Here is a 16,692-nt window from a genome sequence, read left to right as displayed (position 1 = left end):
TATTTGCATTCTAATTCCTGTCAATATTCTGCTTGCTTAGCCTCTTTTCTTCTGTGAAAACTCTGTCTGCTTGGCTTCTTCCTTTTCTCCTCTTTCACTTGATACCAAGCTATGTATATAGTACATGAAAGTTAAATTGTTGTATTGATTGCTATTGTGGTTAATTGTTGTACTTTACAATATTTGGTTAATGTATATAGTTTACTCAGTTTGGTGTATCTGCTCTAATTTCTGATGAGCAGTTAATCACAGATCATTTGGTTTCCTGTTGTTGGTTGTAAACAGATTGTTTCAAGTTGTGTAAATATTCTCGTTCTAATAGTATCATTACTTGGTAAAAGCGCTCCTCCCCAGCCCAAGTTGCAACTTATCCCCCATCAATAAACAGCCATGTGGTTTTTTTTTTTGAATTTTCAATCTGTCTGGTTTTAATTTTCCTCTCTCGATTAAAAACTCACCCGAACCCACATTAGGGTCGGACACTGGCATCTGACTTGTAGTTCCTGATCTCCAGTTTGGCTGCTGCCTCTGACCCTCTGGTATCCTGACCCAGCAGACTCATGACTGCGGACTCTGATTCCAGCTACTAGGTCTGGCTGGCCATGATAGGCATTAAGGATCAGATTCAAAACCACTGAAGTCAATGCATTTTGGATCAGGCCCTAATATGTACCAGAACAGTGTTTTAGAAGCAGTCCACCTGCTCATATGGGACAGGAAGTCCATTAATCAGTTACTTTATCTTATTTTTGCTAGTAAACTTAAGGAGCCAAAATCATCCTCTGTGTAATTCTGGCTAATAAAACTGGAGTTACATGAGGAGTTAATCTGGCCCAAAGAGCATATATACTGACACCTTTTTTAAAGGTAAGTATGTCATTACATGCCTCTCCCGTATCAACTAGACCAATGTTATTTGCTTTCATAATTATATAGGATATTAGATGTATTGCTGCATGGTCCTGTTTAATAGGTTAGTTTTATGTGTGCACTTCAAGACAGTGAATCAATGCCAGTTACCAATCTGGTGGAAAGGAGCTGGAAAAGGGGAGCAATTATGAAATTATCTAGAAAACATGTACAAGTTAAACCCAATACTGTGGTTCGCTAAGTGATTCTGAACTTTTGAATAATTTACATATGGAAGAACAGAGGCTTTATTGGTCCTAAAAGCCTGAACATGATATCAGTGTTAAATATAAAGGCAACAAGGTGTCAAAATATGGAAATATGTTAAGTTAAATAATACCATCTGCGATGATCTCACATACTGTAATTTGATTAATGGCCTGAACTTGCACAGGGTCACTTACTCCCATATGGAGTCACACTGAAGTCAATGGAATCCCTTTGTAGGAATGGGACCTAATTTATGTTTTCACAAAAGCAGCATAATGAATCCAAAAATACAGCTTTGCTCATAAGATGCTTTTCAAACTGTTGACTACCAAGTCTAAAGCAGTTCAACAGTTAAAAAGGAAGTGGGCCAGATCCTCAGTTGATGTAAACTGGAATAGTTCCAATGGCTTCAGTAGGCAGTTCAATCCATAACAATGTTAATATTTAATACAAAATCTCTGTTAGTTCTATTGGTGTACAGTGTCTAGAGTGTTAGGTGCTTCAAAACCTGAATAAAATAGAGTAAATCCAATTATATTTCAAAATAACACTTTTTCTTAAACACTGGGCCAGATCCTCAACTGATGTAAAGTGGAATAATTGCAGTCACTTAAATTTTATTTAATTATTGTAGTTATTTCAATCTGTGGCACTTATCTAATGCTCTAGGTGTTGTAAACCAATATGCAATACAGTAATTAACATGCTCATAGAAAGAACTACCCAGAGCTTCTGAAGGAAAAAAAAAAGCCACCGAATAATCAGGACTGATCAATGGCTTCTTTGAATGTTACTTTTTTTATTATTCAGCTAATAAAAATTTAATGGGACACTTTAATCTTTATAAAGTAAAATTGTTTAATTTATTATGGGCTATTTGTTTTATAGGATTTATCATTTATGGTTTTTCTAGAATCATTTTTACATCTACTTACTTATCAGTTGGTTTGCTGCATTAGTCCTGATGGGATTTCTGCCCAAATATAACATGGGTGCCAAGCATGACAAGTATGACGATAGCAGCAGCACGAGCTCATGCTTTCGTGTGTTTCTATGATCTCAATGGTAGAAAATGAGGATGATCAGATGGTAGTTTTCAGAAATCAGGACAAGGCCAAAATTCAGAAGAGATGAGAAATCTGTAGAGAAAATGACAATGAGAACATTTTTATTAAAAAAATATTTTAAAGGTATTTTCGACATGTTGCACTGAACAAAGAAAAAGAGACAATTGGATTGTTTGGGAGGTCAGTGCTGCAGTTTATGGAAATGAGGTCGGTCAGATTGTGACAATCCAGGAATGAATTTGGCCTCTGGTTACTAAAGAGGTTAAGAAAATCAAATCAATTCTGTTTTCTTTTGTTAGAGTTAGTTAGCTAACTATAATAGTTAATAAGATGGTGGGATTCATTCTAATAGAGCAGCCTTCCGCTCATAAATGCTTCCCAAATATTAAAAATGATCTTAATATTCCCTGAAACAGCTAAGGGTCATTATCCTCATTTTGCAGATGAAGCAACAGAGGGACAGAAAGGTTAAAATCTAAACATTCCAAAATGTCCAGTAATTTTGGGTGTCCTATATACTTTTAGCACCTGATGTTCAGAGGAGCTGAGCACTCACAAGTTCAAGTACGGTCACTGAGAGCTGCAGGTGCTCAATATCTCTGAAAATCAAACTTGCAGTGTAAAGTTGGGCACCCAAAAAAATCAAGGCACCCAAAAATCAATGGACATTCTTGAAAATGTTGGCAATAGTGACTTGCTGTAGGTGCACAGAGCAAGTGAGTTGCAGAGCTGGGAAGCTCAGGAGCCCTGATTTACCCCCTTGCCCCCAGCCAGTACACAAAACTCCTGTTCTCTTTAAAATATCCCGCTCTCCTCTCCTCTGCGTCAACTTAAAAACTGTTGAAACCCTGACCAGTTCCCATCTAGAACACACTATACCTAATTTATTGCTAGCATAATCAGACAAAACTTTAGTCTGGTATGTAATGTCAGCCATAGTCCAAAACTCATAGCCTCAGCACTCCTCCCTCCAATAAACAAGACAGCACAACCTAGGGCACATCCTCTGTTGGTGTAAATTGTTGGTCTAAATCTGTCCCCCCTAGGCTGCAACTCCCACAACAGAATTGTAAAACTGAGTTGCACATTTCTGAATCACCATCTTTCCGTGTAATTATTCAAGATCTGCTTTGGGAAATATTTGTAAACTCCTCCTTTTAGGGAAAAAATGCCTAAATGGATTGAGTTTGATCAAAACTCCCATTACGATGGACAACTAATTCTTCCTCTTCATTCCCTGTACAAGAAGTGGGATACATGGAGCGATTATGTAAAACGAGTCAGAGAACCTTAAAATAATACCGGTGTGATGTCCTGATACCATGTTGCAGTGTATGTGTTGTAGCTAATATGTCATTGTGTTCCAGCTTTGTAAAATCAAATGTTGCTCTAAATCCATCCCCTGACCTCAACCAACTTGTAGGCACCTTATCTATCAACATTTCTCTTCAGGAAACATGAATTTTCATGCTGAAAATAACTTATGCACCAACACTTTGAAAATTTTTTTTTTAAATAATGTAGAATAAACCAGTATGTGCAAATTCAAGTTAAGCACCTAAGGGATATGCAAGACAAAGAGCATCCCAAACCTCAACAAGCAGCCTACAATTATTTTCCAGCAATGCAGCCACACTAATGTTTCCAGTTAGTGGAAGAAAAATTCTCTCCCCTTTGCCTTATAGTTTTCACCTTACACTTTGCCTATTCAGAGGGCTTACTCAAATGAGAACAAAGGATGAGAAAACAAGTAGTTTGGTGACACAGGACTAGCCTAAGTAGTTGCTTGCTAATCCAATATTAGATTTATTTAGCATAAAACTCTAGAATCTATACTTCCATCAGTGCATGTGCAAATTTTCCATTAGCACAAATAGCATGGGTTCACTTACGCCCTTCTAGATAATAGCCTTGTATGACAGCAGTTGAAATGAAGCCCATCCTACACAAATTGTCCTACCTGAAATTATTGTCTTAAATCCTCATATGTGAAATATTACCAACACAACCTCCAATATGTGGGATTTGTCTGTTTTAGAATTTTGTTACAAACTCGATAGTCCTAGTTCAGGTGAACCTGGCCCTGTTTATGGTTCACAGCACCTTGGAAAGCAGTCAGGTGTCATTGTGAAACTGGGAGAACTACTGAGGCCTTGAGTGAATTTTGTTTTGTGCTCTTGAGATTGTTGAACCTGATAACTCAGAGCATAATTTTCGTGTGAAAACTCAAATGGATCAATGCTGAAGAAAACATTTGTATAAGCCCCTGCAATCCAAAAGTGCTGAGTTTTGCCCAGCTCTGGTTATTTCATAGAATCACAGGACTGGAAGGGACCTCGAGAGGTCATCTAGTCTAGTTCCTTGCACTTATGGCAGGACTGAGTATTATCTAGATCATCCCAGACAGGTGTTTGTTTAACCTGATCTTAAAAACTTCCAGTGATGGAGATTCCACAACCTCCCTAGGTAATTTATTCCAGTGTTTAACCACCCTGACAGTTAGGTTGGACATTAGGAAAAACTTCCTTATTCCTCTTGCAGCAATTTAAGCCCATTGCTTGTTGTCCTATCCTCAGAGGTTAAGGAGAATAATTTTTCTCCCTCCTCCTTGTATCAACCTTTTATGTACTTGAAAACTGTTATCATGTGCCCTCTCAGTCTTCTTTTCTCCAGACTAAACAAACTCAATGTTTTCAATCTTTTCCCACATAGATCATGTTTTCAAGACCTTTAATCATTTTTGTTGCTCTCCTCTGGACTTTCTCCAATTTGTCCACATCTTTTCTGAAATGTGGCACCCAGAACTGGACACAATACTCTGGTTGAGGCCTAATCAGCATGGAGTAGAGTGGAAGAATGACTTTTCATGTCTTGCTTAGAACACTCGTGCTAATACATCCCAGAATGACGTTTTCTTTTTCTGCAATAGTGTAAGTTTTGTAAGTTAGTGGATTGATTAAAAAAAACCATTAACGACAACAGGAGTGTCTTCATTGACTTCAGGGGCTTTGTTTCAAGCCCTAAGTATCTAACATTTAAAATAATATAAATAATAGTACTTGCAAAGTCCAGAAATGGATACCATTTATAGTCATTGCAATTGTTTAAGGACAGCACTTCACCGGGGCCAAATTATTGCTGTCAAACAACAATGTGGTGCTGGGAAAAAGGTGCCATGGTAATGGGTGTCATATAAAAACCAAAATATAATGCAACCGAATTCTGCCCGAGAACACCCATACAGGAGGTAGCCATATTTTTCCTGGGCATAGACCACTAGTGTTGCTGCAGTCCAGAAGGAATTCAGAAGAGGTATAGCAGTACAGGTCTGGTGACATGGCTCTTGAAGTCTTTTGTGCACCAGATAGCAATGGAAGAGCATCACTGATGTGAAAATATGCTGAACTTTTTGTAAGTATGCTGAGTACTTCCCCAAGTGCAACTACAGGCACTGTCTGATCCTGTCCTCTGAAGGCATTAGGCCTCCAGGCACATCTGTTTGCCCAGGGCACCTCTTCCCCCAGATCTGTGTGGCAGTGCCTGTTGCAGCCTTAATTTGGCCTTAAATGTTTTTCTTGGATAGCTCAAGGATGACATCAGTTAATTTACCAGGAACATTATTGTTAAATTGGACCCCCCCCCTCCTTTTTTCTTTTTATGTGATTAGTTATTGTTTGTGTTTGGTTATCAGCAGATGATCTATATGCACAGTAAGAGCTTTGTAACCACGGTGTTACACTCAGATAATGGCTCAAATTGTGTTATGATTAAAAAAAGATGTTTGTGCTTTGGTCATGATTATTTTATCTCTGCTGCAATCTGTTTTTCAGTGCACTTCAGACTTTGAATACAACAAAGAAAAAGTAATCAGCAGTGTATGACTTGTATATATTCTGTACAACCTGTTGATATAGCCACACCAACATGCAATCCAGACCTAGACACAGAAGATGATAAAAGTTAGGGGACACAACATAATAATGTACTGTACATTATAAGGACCCAATTGTTACCCTCAGTCATCTGTGGTAGTACTTTATTTCCCACATAGTCTTATGAAGCCAACAAGACTACTTGTGGCATATGGGACTACACAATGTGAGCAGAAATGTGTCCTAGATCTGTAGGAAAGTTTTAAAAATCAGTAAAGGATGCAGGCCTAATATCAATGTGGCAGTTCTCAAAGTGGGATGAAGCCAGATGCACCAAAGATGGGCCTTCCTTGACCTCTGGGGGAGAAGGTGTTTACTACATGGGGTTCTCAGAACACTTCTGGAGGATCTATCCAGATCATGATACTGGTATTCAGCTCATTTGCACAATGGCACTTTTTGTGAACTAGAAGTAAAGTATTCAGATCCTCAGTCACAAAACTGTGTCTGTTTTCAACTCTCTTTCTGTAACTTTTTGTTTTCTCAGGTGACTAGGGCTCTAAATGGACTTATTCAAGTGTAAGTCTTTATATTGAGAATAAAGCTTTTAGTAGTTAAACATTCATTAACAGAGTTAAACCACAGCTTCAGGTGATAGAGAGTAAGCAGATCTTTGCCAGTGTTCAATGGTGTGTTAGATTCTTTGTGTCAATTATTCATGATACTGTTGCTGAAGGCTCTAATTTTACATAAGTGAAAGTCACAAGGGAACGGTTATGATGCTCGGATAAGAAGAGCACAAAAAAGAACACTGTATCAGTCTGTACTAAAGACGTAGTTAGCTATTATGTTTTAGTATTTTGGAGTCAGTCTTTTGGAGCGGAAATATAAAATCTTTTTCAGAAACAGAGTTTCTCTGAGAGTGGTAAATGGAAAACTAAAATCTATTTGCTTGTAGAAACATTAAGTGGTCTCTCAGACCAGTTTCTTCATGTCTTGTGAGTGTTTTCCTATAAAACCCCCTAAATGTGAAAAATGTTGACTTTCTCAAAATATTTGCCACAACACCCTAACATTGAATAAGGCATAGCTACTCATTTTTATTTCAGATTAGATAACTTTGCTATCACTCAGTTATATACCCCAAGTTCGCATATCTTCCAAAAAACTACTGAAAACGCATCTAGCCAGCTATCCGGCACGGTGTCAATTTGTTCTGCAGTGTATTGTATATATCTATCCTTTCCTTCAGAAGATAAGAACTTTTGGGGACGAACCCATCAGTAATTTGGTGCAGTTTACCTACTGTATATCACCATGCATGCTTATGGCACTTCACCTGCAGTACCTGGAGCATCAACAACAAACAGTGCTTAAAGTTAATTCTAATTCAAGTTATTTCCCCTCAGTCAATATAAAAGTGAGACAGTAAAGTAGGACAGTGATTCTGGCCCATGTACTGAAAGTATTTGGACATATTCCTGTAGGAAAAATGATTTTGAAATAAGCTTCAGGTGAACAAAATCCATGATAGATGTAAATTAAAATATACTTCCTCCCATACAATGTGAAATGTTCTTTCCCCTGTACAATTTGAAAGTAGGTCATGCTTTGGTAAGGCATTTCCCTACTTTTTTCCCCTTGATGTACATACATTGAAATACTTTCTAGGAGAATATTATAATGATTCATCAAATTTTAATCTTTAAGAATGCTAAATGAACAAATATTCCCCTTCCCCTTAGTGATTTTATAGAATCATGGTTATAAATATCTTTTTCTAATCTAAGTACTCAGGTTACAGCCATCTATATTTTTATGGAGAATAAGTTAAATTGTTTTGGGCAACTTTTCTTCTTTTTCCATTCCGTACTTAAAGAATGGCATAAAAATGTAGTTCCAAGAATAATACAACTGAAATACATCCTGAATGGCTGAAAAGATTGCCAATGCATAGTAATGTAGTTTAGTTGATTTTAAATTACGGGATATAGTAGAAAGCAAATCTGTAACATAATAGCCATTCAAGATGCATTTGTCAAGAAGACAGTCAATCACACGTTACATAGTTATGGATCTTGACCACATAATACTGTGGATAATTAAAACACTTAATCCTATAAACTATTCTGGGATTGACTGTTTTTTTCCCAAATGTGGAATCAGGCATTTATTTATCCACATGGTAACTACCATGTACAGTATAGCTGAATATACGTCAAGATGTACTCAGTTGGCAAAAAAAAGATAGACAAGTTTGTATGAACTGAGTTTCCAGAAAAGAACAATTATCAACAGTCTTCAACAACTGAGACAAAGCAGCCAGCACTACCACCAAATTGTCCACTAGGTGTCACGAAATAATCAGACAAGCAGATGAGAAGCAATTATACATAAAATGTATCAGTGTTCCACACAGATGAAATGCTGCTTTGATATGAAATCTGTTTGAAGAGCAGATGTGGCAAAATGTCATGAATCACACGAATGCGCAGACTGTCAGAAGGGTATGGGAACCTGTGCCATGACACACAAAAGCTGCTGTCAACCATATTGTATGCCATGTAGTGGATTCACATGCAAGAATGTAAATGTTCCATCAAATATAGTATTTCTGAATCAGACATGCAATGTTGGCAACTCTCATGATTTTATTACAAATCTCACAATATATGTTCCTCTCAGTGCCCCAGCTCTGGGAGTCATGAGATTAATTTGAATTTCCCTTTCATGTCCCCTCTACCTCCCAAAAAAAGCAAGTTTCTAACATTCATGGTTGCAGAGAAAAGCTTGAAAACATGGATCCTAATGGCTCAAAAAACTGAAGATAATAAAAAGAACCTTTTTTTAAAAAAAAATCATGTTGAATTTTGAACCCTCAGGATTCACAATACAATACAAATATGCATCCATCAAACCTGTGTGTGTGAGGGTGGGGGAATTGTCAAAAAATTCGAAGTAAAGGTAAATGATGCCTGAGTAATGGCCAGATAAGGGACAGGGGCTAACCCTAAACTCATACTCATGTAGTCTCATTGAAATCAGGCACCTTGGCCGCAAGCCCTCAGTCTGATCTGTGTTGTAAGAACAGGGACTTTTGTTTCCATAATGATTTCTTTGGTAAGACTATGGTTTCATAAGAGACACATTCAAGTTTAAGGGCCTCAGTGACTCCTGTGTGCACACAAATAAGCCTGCCCTTTTTCACATTTATAATTACAGGCTCGGTACATGCCATATGTTAAATTAAGACAGACATGGCAGACGAAAGGCAGAAAAGCTAAAACTCCTTCCACCCCCAAAATTTCATTGTGATATGAATACGCAGGCAGTGTTGCTACCTCTCGAATGAGATTTTAAAAAGTTAACCATAAATAATTTTTAAAAATCCCTCATCACTGAATGAACGAGCGCATTAACATTATATTCTAGCTTTTTAAATGTTTTATTACAATTGGCTATAAAACTTGCTACATATCTAGTCATACATAATATATTATGCGCACATGTCTACATAATATGTGCATAGGAAATATTAGAGCAGGCTAACATTTCTCAAAATGTTGACATTTTAAAATTGATTTTTTTTTCAAAATTTCCTTCCCTTTCTTGATCAACTCAATTAAATACAATCACCCCTATCCACGCACAAACACAGGACCAAATAGTGAAAGTATAAATGTGATATTTTCCAATATCTTTTTATCATTAAGGTGACTTTGCCTGGATTGTTAAAAACAAGTACGTGGTCCTGCAACAGTGCTTCAGAAAAATTAAAACCCCCCACAACTTTTAAAATGTCAGTGATGTTATTTTGGTTTTGAGAACCCTGAAATGGTCTCTGTTTCAACCTATAAAGTGAAATCCTTCCCTATTGAAGTCAATGAGAGTTTTGCCATTGACTTCAGTGGGGCCATGATTTCACACAGAGTATATCCATGCAGATACAATTCACAGGAAAGACCTGTGAGGTAAATATTTCCAGTATAAATCCCTAGCTCTTTTGACTGCTAATGGAATTAACATCTACTGATGTGCAATATTATTCATTCCAATCTGCGTTTAAGCAGGTTTTCCATTACTGAGCTTCCATTGGCCCATAAAGACCAAAAATAAGACATAACCATTTTATTCCCAATTATTATGATTGTATTGATGGTTGTGTATTATATATTTTTTCCAGATTATCAATTAGCCATGAAAGCTATTTATTTATTTTTTACTTTGAAAGCTAGTCCATAGTAAACTTCACTGCCTTTAAGTACTTAAAATAACATAAAAACAGCCTTGGGAATGTGAATGCATAGCAAATGTGTTTTGCTTTACCTTCACTCCTGATGCTATAAGTCTAAAATCCCTAATACTGAAGAAAGGCAGTCATTCAAACCTCATGTCAAGAAAGCCTGAATGTCCATAAAATGAGATTAATTCTAAGCAGCAGTCTACAAGGACCTCAAATTTGTACAGGAAGGGCTTATAAAAGCACAAGAGCTAAGGTTTAAATGTCATAATTATCAGTATTTCACTTACAATACATGAATTTTAAATGGCATTCTGAATAGCCACCAAATATTAGTATCATACATTTTTGTTTCATCCATCTCGATTAATATTAATATTAGAAATGGGTGTGAACAAATACACCCAGATCCGAACACTCCAAAACTCTGGGAAGTTTGGATTCAGATGACAATTTTGTTGCTCAGGCCTGTATCTGGTTATTACTAAGCAGGGGCGGCTCTAGACATTTCGCCGCCCCAAGCACGGCGTCATACTGCGGGGGGCGCTCTGCTGCTCGCCGGTCCCGTGGCTCCGGTGGACCTCCCGCAGGAGTGCCTGCGGAGGGTCCGCTGGTCCTGTGGCTCCGGGGGATCTCCCTGGGAGGTCCACTGAAGCCGCGGGACTAGTGGATCCTCTGCAGGCATGCTGCCGAAGGCAACCTGCCTGCTGCCCTCCTGGTGACCGGCAGAGCGCCCCCCGCGGCATGCCGCCCCAAGCACGTGCTTGGAGTGCTGGGGCCTGGAGCCGCCCCTGTTACTAAGCTACATTGACTTTGAATGAGAGGCTAGACTTGGCCTTGATTCATGAACGAGCACAGGGAAGGAATTGGTTAATCGTTCGCCATCTGATTTAGCGAATCAGACCTTTAAAGAACCTCTGCTGCAACTTGTGTAAAACCACAATGCACAAAGAGCGATAAAGGAAAATCCTGTTTTCAACTACATTTTTCTTCAGCACATACTAGAATGGTAAATATTTTGTGGTTAACCCCCTCTCACTCTCTCACAGCACTTTCCTCTGGACAGTGGTCTCTGTGGTGCATACCACATCATTTAACATTCCCAATAAAGGTGTTGCAATAGCACTGTGGAGGAGCATTAGCGGTCTGCCTAATAGAAACTTAGTCATGCAAAGCCAACCCATCAAACCACAAGGTCACCTTTCACATGGAGCTCAATAATCTGGAAGCCCTATCAAAGCTGCCACCTGTGGCCTTTTCCGTAATACGCGCAGTCAGAACAGAAAGCCACAGTGAAATCTTAGAACTTTTTGTGCTTTCAGTTTTCTAGTCCAATATTCCTTTATCTCATGCAATCCAGGGTTCATAAGCTACCAGCCTCAGGTCTATGCAGTACAAGTAATAACATGGGGTCCCCCTTTATATGACCTTGTTATTAAAAAAGAGTGACGTACTGGCTTTTGGGGTCAAAAAATGGACCTGAACCCAGAGGATTCTTGCATATTCCCCAGAAAATTATGAGTATTTCTGAATCTACATAATTCAATCAGGACCAAATCCTGAATTCCTTATTCAAACAGAATGCACATTTACTTTAATAGGCATACTGCCTGACAAAGGACTTCAGGATTTGGTCCTCTCTCATAGGATATGTGGTAGAGAATCAGCTCATCTGTGTGCTGCATTTCAGCTTGCCTTCCCCTTGTATTACGGAGTGACAGTAGCTACTACATAGCTGAAGTTGCAGCTGAGTTTCCATCATAAAATTCATTTTGGCTCCTCTCTAAAAACCAAAACAAACGTTATATTTTCTCCCAAAACTGGTAGTTTATATCTAAGGTTGAGGGGAAAATTTTATGGTAAATTTGAAGTGAATTTTTTTTTTACATAGTGCACTCAAAAACAAAACACTGTAAAACTTTAGAGCCTACAAGTCCACTTGGTCTTATTTCTCATTCAGCCAATTGTTAAGACAAACAAGTTTATTTACATTTATGGGAAATAATGCTGCTCGCTTCTTATTTACAATGTCACCTGAAAGTGAGAACAGGCATTCACATAGCCCTGTTGTAGCTGGCGTTGCAAGGTATTTAAGTGCCAGACGTGCTAAACATTCATATGCCCCTCAATGCTTTGACTTGTAGGCACTAAAGTTTTACATTGTTTTGTTTTTGAGTGCAGTTATGTAAAAAAATAATAAATCAACATTTGTAAGTTGTACTTTCACTATAAAGAGATTGCACTACAGTACTTGTATGAGGTGAATTGAAAAATACTATTTTTAAAATCTTTTCTTACAGTGCAAATATTTGTAATAAAAATGGCAATATATAGTGAGAACTGTATACTTTGTATTATATTTTGTAATTTAAATCAATATATTTGAAAATGTAGAAAAACATCCAAAATATTTAAATCGGTATTCTATTATTGTTTAACAGTGCAATTAAAACTGCAATTAATCTTAAATATTACAATTGTTTTTAAATCTCGCTATTAACTGCAATTAATTTTTAAGGTTTGACAGCCCTAATTTTTTTGAACCTCAAAAGTCTCACAAAGAGATTCCAAGCATGATGGGAAATGTCCCCCTGATTTTCTCCCCCCCCCCGAGCTATCTGCGCTTATGTATTCCCCATAGGAACATAAGAACGGCCACACTAGGTCAGACCAAAGGTCCATCTAGCCCAGTATCCTTGTCTTTGGACAGTGGACAATGCCAGGTGCCCCAGAGGGAATGAACAGAATAGATAATCATCAAGTGATCCATCCCATCGCCCATTCCCAGCTTCTGGCAAAAAGATGCAAGGGACGCCATCCCTGCCCATTCTGGTTAATAGCCATTGATGGACCTATCCTCCATGAACTCATCTAGTTCTTTTTTGAACCCCATTCTCTGAAGACTTCCTGAGGAATATAGGAAGGGATCCTGACTCCTGCAGACCTTATGAGATCTGCATGGGGTGTGGGATAGAGCTTGAGAGAAAAGGTGGCTCATGGCAGAAAGGCCAGAGGGGCATCGACCCCCTTCCTGAGGACCTACTGAGATCAGCAGAAGGGAAGAATCTTTAATAAGGCTTAGAAGCCTCATCACCAACCCACTCCAAGCTTTTGGCTTATTGAGCCGCCTTCTTCCCCTTTGAGCATTAGGAGGATCACCAAGACCATCCCAGCCCCTCGCAATCCATAGTAGGCTTTTTTCATCAGACACAATCCTGTTTGGGTTTTGCCAGAGCTCTGATGAGCCTTCTATACCTATGGAGAGAGCTTCAATTTACTACAGATGGTGGCAGGAGAAGGGACCAACAGGTAGGCAACTGTGAGCTGCCTATGGCTCAAGTCATGGTAAGTAAGGAAGAAAGAAGGAAGGATGGTTCTTATGGTTAATGCAGACACCTGCGGTCACAAGACCAGCTCTACCACAGATTTCCTTCATGACCATGTATAAGTCTTAGGGCCAGTTTTAGGCACTAAAATAAGTGTGCAAACTCCTGCCATCCAAATTTTGCCCTGCTCCTCAATTTTACAGGTAGGGATCTGCAATTCTATATACCCCTTAGGCTCTATAGGAGAGGAGCCCTGATCCTGAGGGCCCAGATAGATTCATAGGAGTAGGACTCCCACAGGAAGTCTGCAGTGTCAGTTTGCTCTAGACTGCGCTTGGAAGGTTGGCTTTAGGATTGGGGGAGTGCAAAGGGCCCCTTTGTGCTCCCTTCCTCAACTGGGCCTAATGGTCCTTTGCCATGCATCTGCCCCAATGTGTTTGTTTCACTTTTAGGTATGTAAGTGATAAAAATAAATAGAGAAATACAAATCTGAGACTTCAAGACAGAAGCGGGGTTTCATCCCCTCACTGAAATTCAGGAGCTGTTCATTGATAGCCACAAGCTGCTTATTGAGGAAATCCAGATCCTGGCTTTGATATGTTAATACTGGCATAACAAGTCTATACTTAAACTATTCTTTCAGTGTAAATTCATCCCTCATGAATGTCTGAGGTTCAGCATAATGTCTCCAAATATCTTCTGATCAACAAACAACAGCTATTTCTGTAAACAAATCATGATATTCAGCTTGTTATTCCCACTCCATGAAGTCACTAAGTCAACATTTATTGAAGTACTAATGGTAGCGTTGCATTAAAATTTAATATGCACATTCATTCCTAGGCAGTACTGCATTAACACTGGGTTTCATCCGTTACTATTTATCATTAGCTTTGTCTTAAAATGAAGTTCCATCTCCCTATATTGAAAATAAAATGTCCTCTGCTAGCATGACCTCAGAACTCCTAGGAACACTATTTGCACAATTGGTGGAGACGGAAACAGCCCTGAGTATAGGGAAGAGGAATTATCTACAATTTATTGCTATATACTACAATCTGTTTGATGAGTGAGGCTTTTAAAAAACAGCAGTAGTTATGTAATATATAGTAAAAAGATATTTTCCAGTAGAAACATAACATTTCCTTTCATTTGAGAAGATAGCTTCTACTTTGTTTTTTGAATGAAAGCAGCAATATATTACCTGAATTTTGTAAGGAGAATCAAAAGAAAGATACAGCAGGCATACAAAAGCAAAGCCTACAATAATTCATTACCAGCAGTCCTTGTATTTACAGAAAGATACATTGGGAAAAGATTTATGTAGTTTCCTCATCAACATTACGCAGTGAGAGAGAGAGAGATCATATTAAATGACATTGCTACCGACATTTTAGGGTTAAGTTGCTCAATTTATCAAGACGCTGTTTATGGTGCTCTTTTGCATTGTATATCTTAAGTTTTTCTTGCTGGAGAAGTGTGATCCATGCTTCACACTTGCTGAGAGTATTATGTCTTTTTGCTGTTAATGCTATGTACAGGAGAATGGAGAGCTGATAATATGCACATTCCATCTATGATGGAATGAAGACCTCACTAAGTGCAGTGAAACAGTCACTAAAGCAGGATGGTAAGAATGGTCTTCTGTCTAAAGGACTCGATAGTGGGTCAGGAAATATGAGTTCCCTTCCTGGCTCTGTTATGTACTTCCTGCATACTTAGAGCTAGTTACTTAATCCCCCTGGGCCTCATTTTTACCATTCGTTAAATGGGGATAGCTACTTCCCTACCTCACAGAGGTGTTATGAGGTTTTATTTATTAATGGTTAAAATTCACTATTGTGCAGATGGCCAAAACAAGGCCTATGCAGCACTGAAGTGCCACTTAACCCCTCAAAGCTTAAGTAGAACTTGAGTGGTGTATAGCCTTGTGTTAGCTCCCCTTTGCCTAAGGTCTGTTTTCACTCTAATGTTTGTAAAGCCCCTTGAGAGCTTCAGACGCGACTACGTAAATGCAATATATTCATATTATTGTTATTAATTTGAGAGATACATCTTGTTAGAAATACTGTTTTGTGTTCCTAAGATGGCAAATTTGCAGGATCACAGTACTCCTTATTAAACAGTGCAGAACATTTTATAGCAAGAGGTCTTAGAAGCATGCCTGTTTGTAAAGAATACAAATGAGACAAAGAAATGATATTCACTGGAGAGAGTCTGTCAAAATACAACACAATCACATTGATTTAATTGAACTCACAATATGATTGTTTTGCAGACTCAGTGATGAATGTGATGAGGTGTTGTCTTTTTGGCCTACACAACTGCCATTATTACCTATCAAACCAGAAAATTAATACTTTAAAATGATCATTAATTTAAAGATATATATGGATGCCCACTTTGGCAATCAGCCAAAATATGAGATCATGCCTTGATGAATAAGACTGAAGCAAAAGTTCAGAGGTTTTTGAGATGCTGCCAAAATCGTTTTTGCACTTGATTGCTGGAAATAATCCACTATGAATGTCTATGCAATTGCAAGAAATTCATCTGCAGTGTGATTGTCATGCATACCTTGTCAATTCCTCCGTACAGAAGACCAGTCGAACTTCTTTCATTTTTTAAAATTTCTATTAGTGAGATTTCCATAGATAGCTAGACACAGATTCGCAATATGTCACACTTCCTGTTTAGAAAAGAAAAGAAAAAAGAACAACATTTGAATATCACTGGGAGGAAAAAGGCTGAAAAACATCGATAGAATTGTTAAATGCAGACTTTTCAGTAATGTTTTCCGCATGTGTGAAATTTGTTCCAGCACAAGATCAACTCATCACTTAAATCCCATTTTGAAGGCTTTAAGTGGGAAAAATGATGCATAGGCCTTGGTCTGGCCCTCCACACAGGCACATATTTTACCCTAAATGAAGCACTGTGACTTGAATTGTCTAAAACTATTGAATTTAGCTGCTATAAACTCTGAAAGCCTCAAAAAAAAAACAAACCCCCCAAAAATCTCGTCTCTTGTACTTTTGCAGCTAAGAAGTTTTTTTTAAATCACAACC

The 16,692-nt window shown here is 38.2% G+C and overlaps 1 long non-coding RNA gene across 6 annotated transcripts in view; it reads right to left on the bottom strand.

The window, feature by feature from the left end:
• Nucleotides 1–487: 487 nt before the first annotated feature.
• LOC142047457 (uncharacterized) overlaps nucleotides 488–16,692 on the bottom strand; it is a 128,481-nt gene continuing 112,276 nt past the window's right edge. For 5 of the 6 annotated variants that reach the window (XR_012656733.1, XR_012656738.1, XR_012656736.1 and 2 more), the window contains 2 exons: nucleotides 16,202–16,313; nucleotides 488–2,258 (listed from right to left, as the gene is read on the bottom strand). This is a non-coding gene — a long non-coding RNA (uncharacterized LOC142047457). Of the gene's footprint in view, nucleotides 2,259–15,884; nucleotides 15,962–16,201; nucleotides 16,314–16,692 lie in introns of all 6 variants that reach the window. The other variant, XR_012656735.1, reaches the window with a different exon arrangement.

The sequence above is a fragment of the Chelonoidis abingdonii genome, chromosome 1, assembly GCF_003597395.2.
Source record: "Chelonoidis abingdonii isolate Lonesome George chromosome 1, CheloAbing_2.0, whole genome shotgun sequence".
Classification (NCBI taxonomy): domain Eukaryota; kingdom Metazoa; phylum Chordata; order Testudines; family Testudinidae; genus Chelonoidis; species Chelonoidis abingdonii.
This window is presented reverse-complemented; position numbering and strand designations above follow the sequence as displayed.